Below are 24747 nucleotides of genomic sequence, written 5' to 3' on the forward strand. Positions count from 1 at the left end.
TATGAAGCTTTTGGTATCCAACAGCAATTTAAAACATTGGGTTTTGAATGTATCAAAATAAGCCAGTAAAAATATTGTGTGTGGAGTCTTTTTTAGTTTTCATCAGCACACTGACCCAGATAAGAAAGATGGCCTCTGTTGTACAGACATATTAATTCTCTTCAGTGAGAAATGATTTAGTATGTGCAGTGTCACTTAAGGTGTGAAAGTTCTTGATCCTTGGTATACCTAATTGCTTAAAGGATTTTCATCTCATAGCTATGAAAGAAATTACTGTGAAGTAGAGAAACATTCAGATTTGCTTTAAATTAGAGATTTTAGGGCTGGCAGCAGTCCAAAGCATAGGTTAATGCATCCTGGGAGGCATTTTGTGTAGAAATAGTCTGCTGCAGGTGCCTAAGATAGCTTATTTAAAGCTGTTCTGTGTTAGTTCTGCAAGTGCTCTGCTGGAGAAGACATCCCTTTAGGGCTCAGCTCTCACTGACTTGCATTGTGGGAGAGGGGAAAAGTTCGGAGTTCCTTCTCAGCACTTGGGTAAGCGCAGACCTGGATTAAAAACTTGCATTCTGAGATGGTTCCTCGGCAGAATCACGGAATCTCGAAGTCAAAGGAAAATAAAATGGGACAAGAAACATGAGATCTCGATCTGTGGCTCTCAGTCCTTCCCTTGCTGGTGGATTGGTTTGGTGGTACAGATAACATGTCATGCCCCTCCACTGTAGGGTCACAAATGTCTCTGCTCTCTTTATTATGAATCTCACTGCCAGGCACATTTGGTGCTTTCACCATGTATCTCTTCCTATAGCATGCTAAATATAAGTAATGTCAGAAAAAATGCTGTTCCAAAAGTTAAAGGTCAGATCATCTAGACACATGTCCCCAGGTTTGCTTTTACAAGGGAAGGAAAGCTTTAGCTCTGTGGCTAAATGACTGGAGTAGCACCTGATTTTAGTAAAAAACTCCAGCCCTGAAAACAATATTTTAAAAATCCAACAGAGAAACACATGTAGGGGGAAGAGCTTGATGAACACAAACCTTGAGTTCCTATATTTCTTTATAATAGAAATTCACTAAAAGTAATTCAAGATATGTGGTTTTTTTACTATAGAGCAAAATAACACCATACAAAAGGCAAGCAAATGTTTAATATATACATCATAAAAATGACTTACATAAATCCGCACACAATAGGATTGCTTGACAGGCAATTTGAAACCTTTATACATAAAAGTCATATAATGTATAAAAGATACATATATTTTAAAAACATCAGGCTAAGATTAAAAAAAATTCTAAGGTGAGTAGTGTTTGTGTTCTGTTAAAGACTGCTAAACAATTATTTCTTCTAAAAAATATTACCGTGCTTTAAACAAAGTGCCATCCCTGATCTATGCAGTGATAGAAGTTTTTAGGTTAATTAGAACTACATTTTCATCTAATGTTAGAGTTTTTATTTGATATTTTGAGGTCAGAAAATTTGGTCTGGAACAGTCTGATACTTCAGCGTAATCAGATGTGAATATCTTATGGGATAAACAGATCTATCATTAGTTCACTGTGATACTCTTACCCTTAAAGCAAAATAACATACAGGAAGAAAAATAGGTAGAGACCTACAGCATTAACTTTCTGCTATGGCAGTCACATTCTTTATATTATTACTAAACATGGAAGAAGCATCAGATAAACCATATTAAGTTGATTGTCAGGATGCACTGAACAGTTTATGATAGCAGTGAGCATGGCAAGATCTCAGAGACAAAATTTCTTGCCCGCGTCAACTTTTCTCTCAGGTTCATAAAGATCCACAGATATCTGGGAGCTATTCCAGATTCTTCATCTTACTGGGATGCAGTCTGCTGCCAGACTGCAGGTAGATGGAACATAAAGTCTCGCAGGAAAAGGAATAATAGAGAATTCTTATTGATTATGTTAGATTAGGTTTTAAGGCAGAAATCAACTGCAGGACATGACAGATGGTGGCCAATGGGAGATATTAGCTCTCCCTGCCTCAGTAGCCTTAAAATTTTGCTTATATGCCTGAGAAAATTTACAGAAAAATCCAGAAATGCATCTGGATGAAATTGCAATATGCCTTCTCATTCATTCACCTAGAGGAGTCAATAGGGCTTTCTTGGGCTATGAGACAAACAAGTTGCCAGGTGTGAAAGATAAAAGATCACAACTGCATGACAGAACCATAGGGAGATGACTGTGAGGAGCAGAGCACAGTGGAGAGATGATGATGATGATGATGATGATGACCTTCTGCCTCTGCCTTGAAGGATAAATGTAACTCTGTGGTAGAAAATTGTGGTCAGAAAATTGTGATTCCACCTCCTTCCTCCAGTCCAGGGTGTGGGATGGCTCTGCAGGGATCTTCTGCACCAGCCTCATGCTGCAGAAGAAAGGTAAGATACTCTTAATAAGCAGAAGGCTGTATGCAGCATGACTTATAAGCTGGCTTTGAAGTCATAGAGTCATAGAAGAGTTTGGCTTGGAAGGGATGTTAAAGATCATCTAGTCCAACCCCTCTGTCATGAGTGGGTTCATCTACAATTAGATCAGCTTGCTCAGAGCCCTATTCAGCTTCTGGGAAATGAAGAATGAAGGTAATGCTATATTTCCAGTATTTTGTGTTTATAAAAAATTAATTGTTCACATATTTAAAATATACTCTCTAAACTTTGAATTAATATCTAATAAATTTGATAAATACTTGTGACGTTATTGCTGAAATGCCTTCAATTTATGGAATAAAATATTTTGGGAGCTTATTAAATTGGACTGGAATAGTTGTTTAATATATTCAAAAAGGTTGTATTGATTGTGGGGTGTTTGTCTTAGAATCAAGCAGTGATAGCTTCAAAATGCAAGATGTTTCAAGTATTTTTAATGTTTCATTTATCTTTACTCTGACTATTTTGGAAATTTGAGTTTATGAATTGTTCTTTTAAGTTAAAAATTGTTCAGAATCTGTTCAGCTTTTTGAACAAGGATTTTTTAAACAGTATTTATACATAATTTTTCCCAAAATGCAATATGCCAGACACTGTGTAAATTGAATTGATTTCATAATGGATAAGGCTTCTGAAAAGAACAAAATAATATACACTAAAGTGTACCCCAGTGACATGAAAGTAGGGCTTGGATTGTAGCACTTTTATACAAACTAATTAACATCTCATCAAACTCAGCTGCTCTGTCTACAGGATTGAGGTACTTCTAAGAGTCAGTAAAGTGAATCATAACAATAAAAGATAGCTAGATATGTCCTTACATGAGTTATTACTGAATAAATTTCAGAGTTTCTTAAAATTACTCACTGACATTTCCCAGATGCTGATCTTATGTCCTATATTTCTTAAGCTGCTGTAAGATATATATTACAAGAGGCATGAGTTCCGTGCTATGGACTGTACAGAATGCTAATTAGTTGCCATTAATTGATTTTTACTTTTGCTTGGGCTCAAACTGTTCCACTTAGGGTGCAAGTATGCAGTCTTACAACTGACATTAAGTAAAGAAAGGAAGAAGAAGGCTGGTTTTAATGTGACAACTTTGAAGAAAGAGCGCTTTAATAGCAATTAGATTTCAATGACTATACAACCACTCTTCTTTCCTGCCCTCCCCCTGGGAACATTTAATGCCCTGTAGGAAGAGAATCTCAGAATCTCGGGTCTGTTACTCATTAAGGTAGACTGACAGGGCTTTAAGGCTATATTTACAGCATCCTATAATCCCACAGTACTGTCAGAACAATGTGAAACAGGGCATTGGGAACTACAGTGCCAAAACCGTGCTTCTTGTGGTAGTTTGTGGACCATAGCCACAGTTTTTATGGAAGGAAAACTGGGATGCAGAAAAGGGATTTTATACTGTAGCCCAAGGCAGACACTGAAGAAAATGACAAATGGCTAAAAAGGAGCCGAGGGTGGTGTTTCATAAGTCATACTGGTTTTTCACCAAAGTTGAGCTCTCTCTATTGAAGTGTAACCCACACCTAGATCTAAGCACTTAAGGATGTTTCCGTACCAGTATGGAGTACTTGAGAAACCAATCATCTTTCAAGAAAAAAGGAATTTTATTGCTACTATTCTACTAGTAGTTTTTATCATCTTGGGCATGTCTTTCTTTCAGTTTTCCCAAATGCACGTGTGTTGCTCTGATTATGTGCGTTATTTTTGCAAGTGCCTTGAAAGAAGGGATGCCTTATTCATAGGCAAAGCCTCAGGCATGGGAAAAACTGGAGCTCTCCAAGGCAGACTGCAGGAAAGATAAATGTAATCTCTTCTGTTTCATAAACTCTATTCTGAAGAGGAAAAATAGAAGGGGTCTCTGTGGTTCCAGATTTGTGGAATATTTGTTCCTATAGCCAGGAAAGGCAGCTATAAAAATAGTACACTGTAGGAGAAATGCAGGCACATGGGAGACCACATGTGTTAAAACGTAACACAATTAGCTCTACACGTGTTTTGGTTTTTTGGGAATATGATTATATTAATATCAAAGATTAGACATAATCACTCACACTTAGTGGCTTGTTCATGGACGTGTACTGATGAGCAATGTGTGCTTGTAAAGTACGGGGTGGAATTCTGACATGACTCTCAGATCTGTGGAATTCATTTCTTTTAGAATGACATGACTGCTATAAAATATATATAAAGAGAAACATATTAATAAATACATAAACATACACACTTTCTTTTTATCTCAGAGAAAGAAATTATGACTAAGGAGAAATCTCACTACAAATTCTTTGTTGCTTGGAACTTCTGCTGCTGGAGTAGAGTTTTCTTTTCAGAAAAGCGCATGAAAAATTATTTATCCCCACAGAAATCTTTATCTTGATTGACATCAGGAGCATGCACTGCTGTATTTTAGAATAGATTCTCAGCCAACTTGAACTGTCATAGTACCACTTAAGCCAATAGGTTTATGAGAGTATATCTATACTGAGATTCTTTACACATCTGCAGGATCAAAAAGTCAGATTACTAAGTACAATTTGAAAACTCGCAAGACTATATTGCAGGAAAAATAATTTGAAACAGCTTGGCTCACTGGCAAGATGAAGCAGAAGAAACTGATCATGCTGGAAGGTGTTTGCAGGTAATTTCACAATATAATAAGCCAGGAAAAAAAAGGCCAGAGCTATTCAGAGTTTCATGTTCAGAGGTGGCATGTTTCAGAGCAGTGTAGTTATATTTCTTCTTTCTATTGCTGTAGCATAACTTCAGCCAGCTCATTGTGTTCAGTCTGGAACACATAACTGCCAGATAGATCCTGATGAATTTGGGCTTGTTTTCAAATGAAAACCAAAAATATTAGAGAACTGAAGACATTTCTAACAGGTTGTTTGCTAGATGTATCATCTAGCAAGGGGAAATTTTGCCAGGCTCAAGTTGGGCAGGTATAAATCTGAAGGACTGAAAGTAAATAGTGTTAAGAGTGAACTAACACTATTGAAGAGTAGATAGACAGGTCAAGCACAGAAAAAAAGCCTAATAAGACACATAAACAGGACAAAGCATGGAAGTCTAATTCCATGCAATTATTCAGGCCTCCAAGTCTCACTGGATTCAGTTTGATATTTCTTATCTAAATACCTTCATGGTTTCTCAGCAAGATTTGCCAGCTGCCAACTAAGTTGATGCATTTGTGTATCAGAGCTGTAGCATGGGTTAACATGCTACAGCCCATGAATGTTGACAGCATGCTGTCATGGTTCAATCCAGGAGCAATGTGGCAATGTGGCAATGTGTGGCATTGCCACAATGTGTTGTGGCAATGTAAAAAGTCAAAAACAGCAGGGCAGGTGGTAGGATTAATGATCAGCAGCTTGTTTCTTGTCACTGATGGCATTGCCTTCCTCTGGCAAGGTGTTGTGCTCCTAGTTCAGTACAATGAAATGCAGGCTTTTTCTCAATTGCAAGTTGAATATGTCCCTCTGTGAATGAATACGGATCCAAGGATCCTGAAAAGGATCTTGTGACAAAAAATCATTGCAAATTAAGCCCAGCACATAGCAAACAACTCTGGATCTGAGGCTGTGAAGGAGAATTGCATATATGTTCAGAAGGGGCTCAGTGTTGAAGACTCAGTGGAAAGTAGTTAACATCTACATCTAGTTTGATTAAGGTTTCTTGAAAATAAACCAGTGTTGAATTTTGCATTTGTGTGACAGATTCAGAATGTGGTTTGCTCTTTAGAGCCACTGAATCCCTTCATCATAGGATATACTGGGTTAGAATGGTCATACAAGGATCATTGAATCAAACTTCTGACTTTTCCCAGGACAACCCCTAAAATCAGACCTGTGCCTGAGAGTGTTGTCTAAATGCTTCTTGAAATCTGTCAGGTTGGTGTTGTGACCACTTCCCTGAGGAGCCTGCTCAATGCCCAAACACCCTCTGGGTGAAGAACCTTTTTCTAAGATCCAGCTTAAACCTCCCTTGACACAACTTCAGTCCATTCCCTTGGATCCTGCCACAGGTCACCACAGAGAAAAGGTCAGTGTCTGCCACTCCCCTTCCCCTCATGAGGAAGCTGTAGAGTGTGGCGTGTAGTCTTTTTTACTGGCTAAACAAGTCAAGTGAACTCACCCACTTCTTTTATGACTTCCCCTGTAGACTCTTCACCATCCTGATGACACTCCTTTGGATGCTCTCTAATAGTTTTATACCTTTCTTGTACTGTGGCACCCAACACTATACACAGGACTGGAGGTGAGGCTGTCCCAGTGCAGAGCAGAGTGATGCAGTCCTGTCACTTTGACTGGCCAGATGCTCCTCACAATGCTGTTAGGTTGTGGAGCACTGATGCATCAGAGATGTAAAATTTCTGTTGGCATTGGAAAATAAATAAGCAGAATCATTTGTGACAATGATTTAGTTGACTGACAATGTTACTTAGAGCAGTTTTCAGCTGCCCTGGCTGTTAAAGGTATATGTTAGTAAGGAAACAGCAAAACTCGGATACTGACTGGGGTTATTAGGATCTACTAAGAGGATCAGACAGGATACTTTATCTACAGAAAGGATGATAGGCAGTTCTTTCTAGGTTCTGATTTCACCTTATTGATTTGAAATTTATTTATAGTCTGGTAACAGCCAGGCAGGGAACATACTGTTTTCCAATAGAAGATCTGAAGAATTTCAGTGACAATGGAATGACACTAAGTTACGAATTCCTCATTTCCTTTCTGTTGGCTTACTTACTAGTTGTCTTCTGACTGTGTTGACAGCTCCTTCTCTTTAGCAAACCTTTTAGAAATACACCAGCAAATTATTTCTCTCACTTTTTACCACAGGTTTTGGTGTTGCTTACCTCATCACCCACCATTAAATGTTTTATTTCTTTGCTGCCAAGTAAGAAGTTGTAGCGATGGACATTTGAGGACACTATAGTGCCTTTATCTAGGTGTCTTGTCCTTGTTTATTCTTCCAAATATTTTTCTTCTGCTACTTTTCTCATTCCCACTGATCTATGTGATATAGTATTGGAAATAAGGGAGAAGAAGGATGCAAATATAAAGGTACTTGTTAGTTTAATTTAAACCAAAAGTTGGTATCTAGGAAGTAGCTGTATTGAAAAGATTTTTTGCAGTAATTTTTAGTGGGGTGGTGTGTTATGAACCAAACAGAAGCTGTGAGATGGACATATAGTGTGATATCAGATAACATATTTCATACAGTGCCTTCCCTCTACCATTATTTTTTGTCATTAGACTTGAGCAAGCACTTAAAAAGTTTATAACAACCACAAAGCAAAACCACAATCATGCAGTTTTTGCATGGGTAGGCTTTTCATGGGGCCTTGAAATAACTTTATACAAGAAAGCTAAAACACACTATGGAATGAGTTATATGATAAAATGGAAAACAAGCATTTGGTGTAGGGGTGAATAGAGTTAAGGTTACAGTGAAATACAGTATGCACTTTCCATAAGGAATGGAGTTTTAAAATAAAAAGAAAGGATGGAAACATTATGTTTTCCTCTGCAGTAATATAATTTGGTTTGAAGATTCTGGGTTGTTTGGTAAACTGTAAATTATGTGCTGTTTTAAGCCAATAGATCAGTCAAATACATATTTCTAGAAGGATATCTTTCTCATAGCGCCGTTTATGTTACCTGTGTTGCAGGAAAAAAAAGGCAATCAGCCCTGCTAAAGACCCTTAAATATTGGTCAGCTGTATTTTAAAGTTATTTGCCTGTTTACTAATGAATAAAAGAGTCATGAATCTCCCTCTTTCTCACCAAAACCAAATTACTCCACTGTGGTCCTTCATCTTCTTCACTGCATTAGCTGCACAAGCCTAAAGCAAACAAATGTCTCCTAGGCTCAGGACCCCATAGATCTCATTTATTTTGTGAAGCCCCTGAAGGAACACCGAGTTGAGGGCACTAAGCATGCTGCAGGGGGCCTTCAGGCTGTTTTTTCTTACTTCTGAAGGTTGCCAGAGTTGCATGCAGCAGAATCCTGCCAATGTGAGTGAAAAGAGCCATGGTTTTGTGTTGCAAAGGGAGAGGCAGATGGTCATTGGATAAGCTTGTGAAGATTTTCACACCACAATTGATAAGTGTTTAGGAAGTCTCTGTCCATTTGGAGGGTGCTTGTGTCCTTACCAAGGAGAGTCACTTGTCTTTTCCAGAAGGAAGAAGAAGTGCAGAGAGGGGTCTAGAAGAACTCAAGGTGGATGCAGTCTCAAGTACTCATTCTGCAGACTCACTTCTCAGGGATGAAAACAATATTGTGAGTAAAAAAGCTCCAGCACAGGTAAAATATAAATACAGTGCTGAGAAATTGCTGCTCAGTTGGGTGATTTACTCTATTATTTGCACAGGAACAGGCAACAAACCATCATGAACCAAACTTTCAGAAAAACAGATTACAGTAAATTGTTCTTTATAAGGATGGGACTAATATTCCCCATGTGTTTGATTTATACACCTGTAACCAAAACTTTATTATAGGAAATACTGATGAAAAAGGAAGAAGAATTCTTGCGGAGTGTCAGCCAAAGCATTTACGTTAGAGGGCTCTCCAGGGAATAGAGTGGCTTTGCACAGGTATGATAGAAATGTTCATGCCCAGAAAGTATTTTTCAGGGCTTTGCTGCTCTCAGCAACTTGTGCAGGGCACTGAAAAGAAAATTTGTGCTCTGCCTTGTTCCCTACACAAACTCTATCCTTTTTTTTTTTTCTGACCCACTTTTGGAGAAAACTGGGGAGCTCCTGCCTTCCTGAGACCTTCACTGACAGGGTGGCACCCACCATGCCTCTTCATTGAAGCACTGAGCCTTCAGGCAGTTCCTCAGCACAGTAAATGCTGCTGAGCTTTGGCTGCTGGGATGATCCAGACTGTCAGCCTCAGCAACTGCTTTATGGTCAATTCATAAAACCTGCCAATATATTATATTCCTCTGGTCCATCTAAAGTTATTTTCCATTCCTGCTGTTCTAATGACAATTAGACCTGGGATCTATAGGGAACATATTCTCTACAAATGGGAAAAAAATACAGTTATTTTAAAAAATATCCTAACTGCATAATCAAAATTCAGAAAACAATCCTACTAATCACAGTGATATTGATGCTTAGGGTTCATGATACAGAAAAAGCCTCACACACTGAGGATATTTGTAAGAAATAGCCTTTAACTAATACCTGTCCCAGTGAAGGGGTTGAGGGTGTGCAAGGACTTGGGGGTGGGGTGGGGGACAGAGCTGAGACAGCGGATCCCAAATGACCCAAGGGATATTCAATACCATAAGGCCTCATGTTCAGCAAGAAGCTAGAGAAGTGGTTGGCCAGGGACCACTGTTTGGGAGTGTCATGGTTTGACGCTGGCCCAATGCCAGTGCCCCCATGAAAACCCATCTTCCCTGGTGTCTGCTGTGAGATGTGATCAGAGACAGAGCAAAGCAGGCCTCCACTTGCAACAAAAGGAAAAAAAAACTTTATTATTACACAATTACAATAAAATTAACACACAGAGCAGAATGGAAAACCTTTTAAAACATTTCTCCTCCCCCCACTCAATTCTTACAGAATATTACAGAACCTTAGATCTTAATCCAGTCCATCACCCTTCAGATAATCAACTCAGTCCATCTCCACCCTTCAGATAATCACTTCTCATTTCATTAAGGAGAGAAGGAGCCCTCCTTGTGCCACCACAGGTAAATCCCCGTCACTCAGCAACTACACGTCGTGACTTCTTCCTTCCATGTTCAGTGCTCTCACCACTGCACATGGACCAGAGCTGCTTTTAGGGTTTCCCCTTTCAAGGACGCCTTGCCCAATTCCAGAAGAGAACGACAGTCTCTCTCACCTCATTTTGGGACACCAGTCCCCCCCAATATTTCACCCCCTGGGGCCGAGGGGTCTCACCATCTCTTCATCACCTGTCGTCTCCGCACACATCACTCCTTTGGCACAGCCTCCCCCTAAAATGCAGTCTCTGTATTACAGGAAAGGTTCTATCCATGGCTAATACAAGAAAAGTCCAGCCAAAAGCCACTCCATCATCTCCTCCACCTAGGATTCTCTCAACTTCTCCCAGTCTTTCTTCACTTGCACCACTCTGCATCACACTTGCGCATTCCTTCTTATCCGTCTCTCTCCTCTCTCAGCTCCCGGAGGATCAACATTTGCAAGGTTTTCCACCGTCTCACAGAAGGGTTAAAATCACAGTCTCAGCTTATCTCGAACTCCCACACGACGGGGGAAGACGGGCACTCTTCCCCTCGTCGGCCCCCCCCCCTTCTCTTCCTCGGCCAGGCCAGTGCTATCGAATTTCAAGATAGCACTGGCACCTCTCTCTCTCTCTCTCTCTCTCCTTTTGAGAAAGGGGGGCTGCCCACTACCTCTCCGAGTTCTTCCACCCTTCCGTCTCTTCCGTCTCTGCCCAAGGCTCTGGGCCCACCTCGCTCGGCCGCGTGGCCTTTTCCCCTCCCCCACCCAGCCCGAAGCTGGGCAGGGGAGGTCTGAACTCTCCTCTGACCGGAACCAAAAGAGGAAGATCCCCCCGGGAGCTCTCGCTTTTAACCCCTGTGTTCTCAGAGGCGGATCCATATCCTCAATGGTCAAACCAGGTGCCAATATCCACATCTGGGCACCTATTGGTTTGACCACTACCACCTCCCAAAAACCCACTTCCTCTCAAACCACGACAGGGAGTAATTTATTTCAGTTAATACATTCTTCTTGTCTCAGCCATGAGTTTACTTGCTTTTACAATTCCAGTTTTGTTCCCTTTATCCCACTAGGAACACGGAATAAGCAAAAAGCTGTGTGGTGCTGAGTTGCTGGCTGGGGTTAAGCCACAACATGAGCTTCTGCGCTGTAAGTACTTTGACTTGAGAGCTGAAGATATATTACACTTTGGGGTAATGATCTGTCTGTCATGGATCACAGTCAACCATTATACTTTTGAAGTGAAAAATGAAGTGCAATTGAAAAGATTTGTTTTTCCTTCCAACTCATTTGTACCTCTCCTATTCAGATTATAGAATTTCAATAGTGAGCTGGGAAATATGCTCCTGCAGCTACAGTGTCACACTGAAATAGTGTTCTCTCAAAAAGGTTTATTTGCTCACTATTGAGTGGTGTGGGGTTTTTTTATTAAATCAGAATTGGAGCAGTGACTGTCTTCTGCAATATCATATATAGGGCTGAAATTTAGAGGGAGCCCCATGTAAAATTAATTCTTAGGGATGATAACACACTATTGTATTTGCTGGGAATGTCCCGACAAAGGCAGGAATGATGAATCTGACGCCATGTTCTCAGAAGGCTAATTTATTACTTCATAATATTATATTATATTAAAGAATACTATACTAAAGAATACAGAAAGGATACTTACTCAATGCTAAAAAACTAATAATAATAACTTGTGACTCTTTCCAGGGTCTCCACACAGTTTGGCCCTTTTTGGCCAAAGAGTCAAAACAACTCACACCAGAATCCAATGAAACAATCACCGGTGGGTAAACAATCTCCAAACACATTCCACATGAGCAAAACACAGGAGAATCAAATGAGATAAGAATTGTTTTCTTTTTCTCTGAGGCTTCTCAGCTTCCTAGGAGAAAATCCTGGGTAAAGGGATTTTTTCAGAGAATGTGATGCTACAACACGCCTTTCATGTCACAACCTAGCTGTGGGAAGCATTGATACATGAGGACACATTGAAGGTGCAACACAAATGTTATAGGAAAATTTAAAAGGAAGGAGACAAAGCAGGGGAGGAAATTTAAATTCATTTCCCTTTCAGTGGAAAAAACAAAAGGAGTGTAGTGTCCTATTGTGGGTAATGTACTACCCACCAGTGGCTCTCATGGGCTCCTTTAAAGGTTTTATCATTTCAAACATGTGTCTAGAATTAAAACTTGGCTCTGAATGGAGGCACCTCAGTTTGGGGTCTTCAGTATGCTTCTGCAGTGTCTGACACATCCCTGTGTGGATGGTGGATAGGACATGTGTCTTGTGGGACATACCACATTGAATATCAAAGACCATGAATGATATCTCAAAGTCTTCAAGAGAGATAAGGCAATGGTCCTGATCATCTCCTACAGCAGGTGGTTCTTCATTGTCCTAGTCCCTGCCTTCACCATCTGCAAAGGACTTTCCAGAGACCAGAGACAATGGCTAAAGGAAAATTCAACAGATGTGCCTGTAATTACCTTCTACATCTTCCTCCAGTTTTTTTCTACTACTCAGCTTGCCAAATAGCAAAGCAATACTAAAGAGATGTTACAGTATTGAAAATATAGCTTCTGATATAATAAGATTTTAATAACACCATTTATTAAAACATAGACCACACTGTGAGAGAATAATCAATATAGATCCAATAGTTTATCTTGATTAGCAGTGGCTAGCAAGTCTCGGAAATTATTTACAAACTTCTTTTTCAATAGCATACATGTTTTCATTTTGTTTTAAGCTTTTCTTGGCATTGATAAGAATATTCTCAGCTGAGTAGAAATTGATGTAATAAATGACTATACACAGTATGCTGTCAAAATAGAGGACATTCTTCTTTCACCTATAATAATTTTAGGAGTTGCTTGTAACTATGACAGACTAGATTTTCAGGGAGAAATGAGATTTCCATTTTCATGGTGCTTCTTTAATTTCTAAAGCTAAGATTTTAATATTTTTTCTCCGCATTTGTTTTAAATATAGAACATGTAATGATAGCTCGAAAAATTATATTTGCCTTTACATGATTTATTTATTTATGAATGATTTGATAAGTTACACAAAAAAGACAGTGTATACTTTTATTACCCATATTAAGTATGCTCAGACTGTACTAAGCAATTTATAAAATATACAATATATCTTAGATGACTGCAGTCATTCCCAAACCATTGCAAGTTTCCCAGAAATGTAAGGGCATGGGGAAAACCAGACTGTCATGAGAAAACTCCACAAACAAAATGCTCAAACTGATGAGTTTAAATATGAGAGAGGCTTAAATTTAGAGAAACAACATGATGGAATAGCTTGTTAAGCATGCTTAAAGCAGCTTTTACTTCACTTTCTTATTTTGGAACATTTTTATATGTCTGGTTTCCATCAGCAATAAAACATGCTTCTCATGCTGTTGATGAGATTCTACTGATAGGGAGAAGCAGAGATGAATTCAACCACTTTTGTAAGTTGAGTCTTCTCCCAGTTTGAAGAAGAAAATATTTTGTTTTAAACTGAACTTGTGCTGTTGATCTGGTACAAAATCCAAACTTGAGAACTGGGCTCTTGGCCTCTGATTCCCCACACAACAGACCACTTACATTTGATACTCATTTCCATGGGATCTATTGATACGCAGAACTTCACAGAATCACAGAAGAGTTGGGTTGGAATGACCTCTGCAGATAAACCATCCAATCCTGCTCCTCAGGCAGTCACCTTGATCAGGTGACACAGGAACATTTCCACACAGGTCCTGAGTGTCTCCAGAGAGGGAGACCCCTCAACTCCTGAGGCAACCTTATCCAGTTTTCTGCCACCCTCAGTGTAAATAAGTTCTTCCTCACGTGGAGGTGAAACTTCTCCTGTTTTAGTTTATGGCCATGGCTCCTCGTCCTGTCACTGGGCAAAAAGAGCCTGGCACCATCCTCTTGGCACCCTCCTTAGAGATACTTATATGCATTCATGAGATCCCCTCTCAGTCTTCTCCAGGCCTAGCTCCCTCTGTCTCCCCTCATAAGAGATGCTCCAGACTCCTCATAATCTTTGTTGATCTCTGCTGGACTGTCTCCAGGAGCTCCTTGTCTCTCGTGTACTGAGTAGCCCAGCATCGACACAGCACTCCAGTGCCTCACTAGAGCCAAGTACAGGGAAAGGATCATCTCCCTTGTCCTGCTGGCCACACTCTTCTCAATGCCCTCCAGGATACTACTGGCCTTCCTGGCTGCAAGGGCACACTCACAGCTCCAGAAGGTCAGCCCCCAGCCTGTGCTGGTACTTGGGGTTATTCCTCCCCTGGTGCAGGACCCTACACTTACGCTTGTTTCTCTCTGCCCAACTTTCCAGCCAATCAAGGTCCCACTAAATGGCAGCATAGCCTTCAGGTGTACCAGCCATTCCCCTCAGTTTAGAGTCATCAGCAAACTTGCTGAGGCTACATCCCATCCCTTCATCCAGGGATATTCTTACTTCTAATAGTCATTTCTCATCATTCAACCTAATCCCCAGGGCTGTCAATGTGGTCATATTAGTTTCAGAGCATCCTGGGATGTTTTTCCTTGTGCAGAACTTAATTAGTTCTTGTAGCCTGCCCATTTGCTATTATTAGGGCAGAGAAAAACATACACACCCCTACTGCCTGCAAACCATTAATGCTAAAGTGTGGCACCAATCTTTGTGCTGCATAAGCAATCTCTGTTCTTCCATTGTGAAAGGAAAGTCACTTCCCATGAAAATGTGAGTTTACAGCTGCACTGAGAATTACTATTGCTGCAGGAGATGCACTGCTAAAGAAGAGCTCCTTTCTCCTTCACTCTTAGCTCTGAGCTAAGATATTGAGTCTTCTGAAGTCTGCTTCCATTTTGAAATGTATTTTATTGTCTTTTATGTTCACATGCTGAGGAGTTAAAAGGGCTTTTTCATTATAGAAAAGCAGCATAAGTGTGAGAGTTCCATAACAAGTAGCCCTCACTGAGCAATTAGAGATCCTGCATTTTTTCTCAAGGCCTGAGTTGTTAATACTGACATCTCCATACTTATTCTGATAATCTGGGAAGTGGGTAAAATCAATCAAAGCAACTAGAGAAGCTGACTTTGAGACAGACATTTCTTCTCTTACTGCATTGCTACTTAACACAGCCAGTCAAATAATAGTATAAACCAGGATTCTCTAGATGAACTGCAGAGAGATGGTAGAGGACTGGGTAATATGAAGAGTGTAAATGTTTCTGTTGTCCTTGTCTTGGGAGCACAAAACTGCCCATAACCTTGAGGGAATGGTTATGGTTGGCATATCTGTCATAGAGCAGAGCATCCAAAACATTAAGGTCAAGATAACAAGAAAACATCACAACCCAGCTAGCCTCACAGTTGATAGATTGTCTAATTATCTCAGTCCTGGGATGAATAAAACCCAGAGCCATTCCCAGGAGATCCTTCGTAGGAGCTAGGCTGACAAAGGTTTAGTCATGTATGGCAACACTAGCAAAGATCTAATAAGATTAGTGTGTTAAAAAAAAAAGGAAAAAAAAAGAAACAACAAAACTCTAATGACTACAAAGCCTCTCTGCTCTGTCCTTAGAAACACTGTGCATTTGTCAGGTACTTAGGAATAGAACAAGATGATGGAAGTCTTTATGTACTGCCACCATTGGTAACTTGTCAAATATGAAGAAAAATGACTTGTGCCTTTGACAGTTGTTTCTCACAAGTATCCAGGATCTGGGCTGGACTGATTACATTCATGACTCAAAAATAAAAAATGAGATGTTGGAATTAAACTGCCTAATAGGCAGTAGAGATTGGGTTGAATTGATGCCATCCAGTCAGGAGGTTTCTCAATCAATCACACAGAAAGTGAAGAGATGAAGAAAAAACAATCCAGTGCCCACTAACTGTTAGAATGGAAAGCAGCATTAAGTATGCAACTGCCAGTGTGGCTTCATTAAGGAGAAGAAAATTTTCTCCCAATCCTGACTCAGGTTGAGCCTGGAAATAATATTTGGAGATGGATTATTTGTTTTAATTTTCTCCTTTGCAGACAGCGACAAAAATGAGAGGGAAAGGAAATAATTTCCCCCAACCAGTCTGCCAAAGATATTTTCCTTGGGGACCATGATACTTTCTTAGAGCTGCATTTGCACTGCTCTAATTTATACCAGAGTTGGGACACCTGAATTTGGGAATTTTTGAAAATATTGATGGTGTTATGAGGGACATTTTTAATTTACCACTTCATGTGCTGAGAGGACAGAAGGGACAGAAATCCTGCCCACAGTTTTTTTGTTAACACATTTCTGTTTTAAATGGTAATGGTCTATGGGCTGGACATGTAGGACCCACAGGTCAAGTGTATCCTTCTGATTCTCCCAAAGAAAAGAAAAAATACAGTCTCTGGAGAGTCTCTGAAATTTGTGACTATTTCTAGGAATGGCATTTCTAGTTATCAGGGGATGTAAATGGCAACTAAAACTCATTACTCCCTACCTTCTAGGAGAATTTGCACATGGGATTTTATATTCACCTGGATCAAGAACAGTTTGTAAAAGGACCTCTAGAGAAGACATAATTACAGAACTCTGCAAAGGACAGGAAAGAGCTGTAGAAGGAGAAAAAAATGTATGGAGATTTTAGGCTAGGAAATTAGTGAAGACGTTTTATAATAAATTTTGAGGCAAGGGAGAATTCTTTCCTGTAGGAAATGAAAAAAGACGCATTCAGTCTTCCTGCATCTCAAAGGCAAAAAACAAGAGAAAAAGAGGTATTATTAGTATGGTGGCATTGGAACTGATGTAAGCACTAATAGTTTGAGTACTGTATCATGAGAGTACAGGATTGCTTAGGATCGTGCTGATAAAATAATCTATCAGACTACAGAATTGTGGAACAAAGCATGATTTGTTATGATGAGGGTTGATTCTGTTTTGTGTGTTTTGGAGGTGCAGTGACAGAATTGCATTCAGGCTTTACTTTAGACTTGTGTTGACTTGGGCCATTTACAGTTGATTGAGCTGTATGGCTGTCCCTGGTCATTTGGTCAAAAAAAGAGAAAAAAAGCCAGCCTAAGAGTTGTTGTCTTTATTACATTCTGGCACTGGTTGTGCTGGGAGCTGCCTTACCTTTGGCAGCCTTATGTGCACCTAACCTTATCTTTGACCTCACTTTTCCTGAGAGACAGCCCTTTACTGCCTGAAGCAATGGAATCATACCAGTCTCCCCAAGCACAGGACCTCTAAAGAAAGGTGAAGAAGAGGTGGAGGGTGACAATTAGTCAGGGTCTTTTGACAGAGAGGAACTGGCTAATTCTAAATGTCATTTGTCACAGCTCAGAAACACCTGTAGGGTGAGCTGGGATGATAATCCTACAAAAAAAAATCTCAATCACCCTCTCCCTGTTTTTCATATATATGCAGAGCAGTCACAGGTAGTCTGTGGAGGGCAGGGTGTATTGACATAGTTCTAATAAACATAGTTTGCTATTTACTTATAGCAAGGTCCTCAGTACCTCAAGTTGTAAGGGAGAGCAAGGCAGGAAGCACCACTGGACTTGTGGCTCTATGCAGTTCACAAGGTGATGCTGAGGCAATGATACTCTAAGTATCCCCTTCCCCTCATCAGTAAATCACAAAATGTTCATTTGGACCTTAAGTATGAAGGTCCACTAATTAATCCTAATTAACCCTGATTTATTATCCATCCACATTTAAATTATGAAGATAAGTAAAAACCCCATGTGGATACACAAACAGGTATGTGATATCTACAAATGTAATCTTTTTTATTGCAAAATGAGCTAAGCTGCAATAAGACTTTATGTGCTCGTTTGTTGTATCTGGTTTGTTTTCTCTGTTTTGTTTTCTTATTAAGGGTGTGGAAGAAAGTGCATCTCATTTCTGTGCTGAAATAGCTGAGACCATTAAGACTTCCACAGTGGACAATTTCTGATAACAAAGAGCTTTCTTTTGTCAGTACTCATTGCAATTTGTGGTTCCCAGGAGGAAGGTAGCAACATCCATTTCCCCATTGGGGGAAAAAAAAAGTGCATCTAAAGGTATATATACATCCGTCCATATATATATATCTATCTCTGCTTTTACCCTTTGTGATCTGCTAGAAAACAACAGGTGAAGATGGTGTATTTGGAGTAGGGTTTAGTTGGAGATGTATCCAAATCTCTGTGTTAAGTCATCCTGTGGGCTCAGCACTGCAAACAAGTTTGGCACATTCCCATTTGTCACCTGGGAGTAAATAATGCTTTTAGAGGTCTGTCTTTCAACACACAAGCATTGCTCCTGAGGTGCCATGAGAGATGCAAAGGGAGTTTTGTTCCAGGTTCCTGCCTTGTTCCTGTGCCTGTTGCCTTGAGTTAACTATCAATTTACTGGAGTAAAAGCTGCTAAGAAAAGTGACCTAGTAAAACACACAATAGATGGCTTACACATACACTCTATGCTGAACAAGTGAAATAAAAGAGACTTATTTTTCATAGATAGCTGTGCTTTCTTGGAGATCATGCTGCAGTTGGCAAAGTGGTGTTTATGGAAAGAGTGCACTGCTGGGATTAGATATGCAGGTGGCAAATGGCATGCTTTTACTTGGAAACATTTTCTGCTGTATGGAATTACCATAGCCTTGAGCCAGACACTTGGTAAATAGCTGTTCTCTGCAGATGACCTGGCATCATGAGCAGAGTCTCATTTTAGGGGTTAAAAGTCCTCCCCTATCTTTAGGGGATTCACTGTTCCTAATGTGTTCCCAGAAGAGGTTTGTCTCTCTTGGCTTAAACATCAAATGGACAAAGTTTGGCAGTCTCCCTGGACATCTTGTCCTGTATTCATCAAGCCTGATGTGATGACTTGCTTTCTTGACCACAACTAAGAAGTAGCTGGAAATGGTGTCATTCTTACTACCAAATGTAGGTATCTTTGCTAGAGTCTCTGGGGATGAAAAACCTGAAAGTGCAAAGCAGCAAATGTCTGTAAATAAATATAGGCAATATCTATAAATATAGGCAGACAAATATCCCATTTTTAAAAACGCAAACTGGTATAATCCTCAAAGTCTGGTAGCCTACATTACAAGTCTGTATTTGCCTTGCATTTTTCTTCACTGCCTCTTTCACTTTTTAGTGCATGAGGACCACCCTGGTTAAATTCTACCTTCTTCTATCAGGAAGGATAATCTTGCACTTGTGAGATTTCCCTCGGGCTTCTGAATGATCCTTTGGGGTTGCTTTCAGAGTTTTTTATATTCCTGTCTTTTAATGAGAGATAATTTTTCATAGAAGAAAATGTCTTCTACTTTGTCTAGTGTGCTTCTAAGAGAACAAAACAGGAGTCTTAAACTGACAGGCAGAAAAGTATTTTCCATCTGTGTTAACCATGTGTCACTTCTCTAGAGTCTCAGTTTCTTTCTCCTTGCCCAAATTCTAGTTGTTTTCAAAGAAAACAGAGCTTTGTGAAGTTTATGTCAACAAATGTGTGTACACATATGCATAAGGATATGTAAGTGTGCAAATTGCTGTCAATTACTACTTTTTTTTAAGATGTGGTGCTTGCTGGTTATCCATAGCAGTGAGAGGGAAAAGCTATTTTCACCTTAACTCAGTCATTTGCAGTGACTGCAACTATGGTTTCAGTATTTCATACTACTCATTTTAGACTTACATCGGAGGTGAAGCTGGCAGACAAATGAGAGTGTAATGGATTAGACATCAGAGAAAATTGGAAAATACAAATAAGGTTAGGCATTTTATGTGGTGTTTTTCTCCTCTATATAGTTATTACCATTTTGAAGCCATCTGTTTTTGTATTTGTGAGTTATCTCTTCAACTTTGCTAACATTAAAATTAATAGTTGGATAATTTTTAAATACTTGACCTGGTTTAAAACTCTTTCCACTTTTATGAGTAAATCTTCAGATAATCAGAGATTCCAGATGAAGCAGAAAAACATGCAATACTTTTCCGGACAGGGAAAGTGTTATGATCCTGCTTCGCAATTTTCTAAATGTTTTATGGCAGACAGTAAATGTAGCTACCTCTGACTGACTCATACAGCAGGTACAAGTAATATATACCAGGCTGTGCATTCATCAGTCAGTGCTTTGAAACATATAAAAGTTGTGGATTTTTTCTCTATTTCTTTACATTTTTTGGGTATCAGTTAATTAGGTTGGTTCTGCTGAGAAAGTGCATCCATTTCAGAGGTGCTTTATACTAAACTCAGTAGCTTTGGGGAGACTCTTTGAAAAGGACACATTACCAGAGGAATAAAAATCAATATAGTGCAGATTTAACCAGCTCTAGGAGTGCAAGCTTGGGCATGGAGGATGTCAAAAGGACAGGAGAGTCTGAAGCTCTCCCAAGGGGGGACTAGTGAAAGATGCTCTCTAATGAAGAAATGTTTCAGCTGCTGGACTATTTTCAGGAACACTGGGAAAGAGAAATCATTAAGCTGTCTTAGAGTTTTCTTAGACATCTGATTTTTTTTTTCTCTCTCCTTGGTAAGATCTTTGGCTGCACTGCAGTCCCTGGCAGTCTTTAGAACTGGAGAAAAACAGCACTCTTTCATGTTGACAAAGAAAAGGCAGAAAGAATAAAGGCTTTTTTATACATTTTCTTTATGATGAATGAAGATGGCTAAAAATTATACTTACTGTTTTGATTTTCTGCATTAGAAATGCATTTGAAATTTATGCTTACTTTTTTTAAAGGCTGTTGGAATGATCGAAAACCAGACATAAAAATGTATGTAGGCAATTAACATCTGTTTGACTGGAACAGTTGGTAGAAAAACTTTCTTTTTAAATGTTTACTAATCCTATATTTTTAAATGTGGCTAAGAAAAATGATCCTATACTTAATCTTTGAAGCATGTAAAAAAATAAGACATAAACTAAAAAAAAAGTCCTGTAAGTAGCCACTGACAGCAGAGAAACCCAAACAATGGCCAATATATGACTTGGTATTGTCAAGGGAAAAGAACACCTAAATGAAGATTACTTCAAGCCTTATTTCAATTGCTTTTATACATTGTGAAGGAACATGAAGGAACCCAATCATATTTTTCTTATCTTTGCTGGTTATATTTCAAAACTGTTTTCAAACAGGCAGTCAGTGAAGAGGTAAGTAGTTAGAATAATATGTCATTGTGCAGTTAGTGTAATAGCTAGAAAGTAGTTTTGTATCTCATATGTGCTCAGATAAGGAAAAAATCTTTTCAGGGAATGGTTCTTTATTAAAAATAATGTCCTCTGATATAATTAGAGCTGTACTTGATGGTTAAAAACATGATTAGGAGTCCACTCTCTCATTCTGCTGTACTCTTGATTGAGTTGTACTGCTCAGATTTGTTGATAAAGTCTCTCTTCTTGCTATGCGATGACACAGGATCTCATTCTGCTTCAGACATTTACCTACTTGGACACTGTGACACACAACAGGCCTTTTAAATAATGCCAGTGTTTTCTATGAGGTCAGTGAAGAGCGTTATTCACAACCCTCTTTATGTTGGGCAGCAGAACAATGCTTCACATTATATGTATAGTCATATATTTTTGAGAGCCTAGTGGGATTTTTATCCTGATTATTAAGCTATCCTTTCTGCTGAAAGACTCTCTGAGAAAGGATCAACACCTCTTGTTTAGATGATGGCAGTAGGTCACTTACTAGGAGCAACTACACAGACATGGGGAGGAGATATGCTGAGAGGTCTTTACTCCCCTGTCTAAGACTCCAGCTGTACAGTTCCTTGGGCTGTGATGCAGCTTTAATCCTGTCCAGCTTCCATCTCCTCCTCCCTCCCACTTCCCACTGCAATTTTTTCTTTTCTTTCTGATTTTATGGACATTTTGATCACTGGGTAGAACACCAATTGCCTTTTGTCTTTCATATTAATTTTATTTTAGGATGCTGTCACCCAATGGAATAGCTATCTAACTGGTCCATACTTCAGTGACATTCCTTTTGAGCATCATTCCTAAATTATGAAAGCTGCTGCTTAAACAGAATTGCTCACAAGAGTTGCCAATGCATTTTGAACAAAGAAATAATCAGTGGGGCTCTTGCTAGCACCATGTCTTTAAGAATGATGTCAGCAATGTTGGCCATAGCATATGACACTCTCTGTTTCTGAAAAGGTAGAAGGCATCCAGGCTGTGCTGGGGTAGCAATGCAACAGTTTCCTGTCTGCAGCAAGAGGCAGCCTCCCTGTGTACTGCTGTCCTTTCAGCATGTATGAGCTGTTGGGGCTGAGGTCTAACATGCTGTAGTGTTCATGGAAAAAAAGCCTTTTTCTTCTCAGTCAAAGAACTGTATTTACTCTGAGATAAAGCTGCCACTTCCAAAATTGGAGAGGAAGGATTCTGCACCCCCGAGCACCTGGATGCATATGTGCACACGAGAATTCAACCTCCAAAGAGTCCTTTCTGTGTCTTAGTCCTCCTAAGATATACCAAATGGCAAAGCACAGACATTTACTTTCTCCAAAGTATTCCTGTTACCATTTCCTATAGCAGAATTCTGGGAAAGGAAAGATTTTTTCCTGTCCATCTTTCTTGAGCCTTTCCTTTTTCCTATTGTTTGTCAATGGTCTGGTGCAGGAGAAAAAAAAACTGTCACAGCATAAAACCATGTGAATGGCCTTGCTTCTTTGGAATAAAGATTTATTTAGCTCAGTAGCCTGTGTTTAATGGCTGTATGGGTAAGAACAAAAACTAGGCAAGCATCCTTCACCTTTTATGTTCCTAGATTCCAAGTATTCTCCTCTGCCAGGATTCCCTGAACCTGTTGAGTTTGATCTAGTAGCATTCAAAAGATCAAGTGCATCTCCAAGTTTTTTGCATTCATGACATATTTTGGCAAGGTATTCCACCAATCAGTTCTACCATGTTGCATGAAGTCTTTATCTTCACTTTTATCTGTCTCTGACTAACTTCATCTTACAGCCACTAGTCCTTGTGATGGACGAGACAGTGAGGGTCCAATCCTTGTTTGGCCTTCTGGAAGCTCTTTGAATTTTGAAAACCTCAGCTCTATCTCTTTTCAGGATGTCTCTTTGCCAGCTGAAGAGTTCAGCTTGTCTTTGGAAGTGATTCTTTACCTTGAATTTCCTTGGTGCCTTCCCCTGAGTCTTTTTAAGTGCTACCACATATTGTTTGTATGTTTTTCACTCATGGGAGCCAAAAGTCAAGGTGTGGGTGTTGGCTGGCAGGACATTTTGGCTTTTGTTCTCTGTTCCTTTTCTTATAATTTCTACTCTTCCTGAACTGCCTTCAGTGTGAACCGATATTTCCAAAGTATTGTGGATCACAGCCCCTGCCCTGACTCACCTTTCCTGACTTACTGTAGATCTTCTGTGTGAAATGACCCTTACAAAAACTAGGTGTGAAAGCTCTGTGTACCATCCACCATTGGTCTGTATGTGTATCTGCTGCTTGGAGTTCCTGTCAATAGGCTTGGATAGCTAGAGGGCAAAGTCTGTAACCTTATGTCTGTTTTATACCTTCCCCCAGAGAAGCCCTGAGATTAAATAAATGCCTATTTTCTTATCAAGTTCTCAGGCACTAAGCCGGCAGGGGACTTTCTGCAGTGTGTGTAGAAGTGGACTCAAGGCCAGAGAAAAGGATGCAGGAAGATGCTGGGTCACAGAGACAGGCAGAGTGTGGGTTATCATAGAGAGAATCAGTCTGGAGGTGAGGACATTGCCCACCACACCCTGTGCACAGCACTGCAGAAAGCAGCCTTACGCTCACTCTCTCACAAAGGAGCTGTAGAAGTCCCAAGCCATAAATTGTTCTATGCCGGGAAAGAATTCTGGCAAATTATCAGTCTACAGCTACCCTGTTCTTATATCCTTTTCTAGCTATCTACTTTGTAGCCCCATTAGAGACATTCTTCTGTTTATGTTTCTTGGCTGCAACAGAGCAGAATGTATCCTCACTAAACCATCTCCATTTTGCTGTCCCTGTAATAGGGGGAAAGATATACACATTTTCTTGCCAGCTTTCTTCTCTGCCTGTCTCAGATCTGTGTGACTGTATTGTAAGAGCAGCTTTTTCATGGTCTGTTGCTTGTGCTTTGGTTCTAATTATAAATAAGAAATACAGCAGAATCCACAATTGCTCTTTCTTTTCTAAGTGAATTGCTAATTTCCAAACTTCAGAAGAAGTCAGTTTGCTGTTAAAGTTTGAGTCCCCTTGCTCATTTCAAATTTTCTGTATGTTGTAAATACAATGCCAGCCAGTTGTCAGGTGCAACTGCTCTGTGAGCTCATTTTGATTGCTACTGCATGCCTATATATATGGTAGCTAACTCCTGTGTCCTTGCTCTGTCTGCTGTATCCACTTTTTTTGAGACTGGAAATATTTTAGCAGCAGGCAACAGAAAAATTTTATGGACATTTCAGAGAAGTCATAACTCAACCTCCCTAAAATATTTTCTTTTCTCCATAGTGCAATAAAACATCCTCCTTTTTTATATAGCTAGAGTGCCGTTGGATTCAGGTAGAAACTTCTCTTACATTTCTTTGGCTCTT

General features: G+C 39.6%; 1 long non-coding RNA gene across 1 annotated transcript; it reads right to left on the minus strand.

Annotated features, from left to right (window-relative positions):
* Positions 1–2279: 2279 nt before the first annotated feature.
* On the minus strand, positions 2280–6782 carry LOC119710178. Its single transcript, XR_005259509.1, has 3 exons — positions 6609–6782; positions 4532–4651; positions 2280–2398 (listed from the first exon to the last, which is right to left on the minus strand). It is a non-coding gene; the product is annotated as an uncharacterized LOC119710178 (long non-coding RNA).
* Between the last annotated feature and the right edge of the window lie 17965 nt (positions 6783–24747).

This window comes from Motacilla alba, chromosome 1 (assembly GCF_015832195.1).
Source record: "Motacilla alba alba isolate MOTALB_02 chromosome 1, Motacilla_alba_V1.0_pri, whole genome shotgun sequence".
Taxonomy (NCBI): domain Eukaryota; kingdom Metazoa; phylum Chordata; class Aves; order Passeriformes; family Motacillidae; genus Motacilla; species Motacilla alba.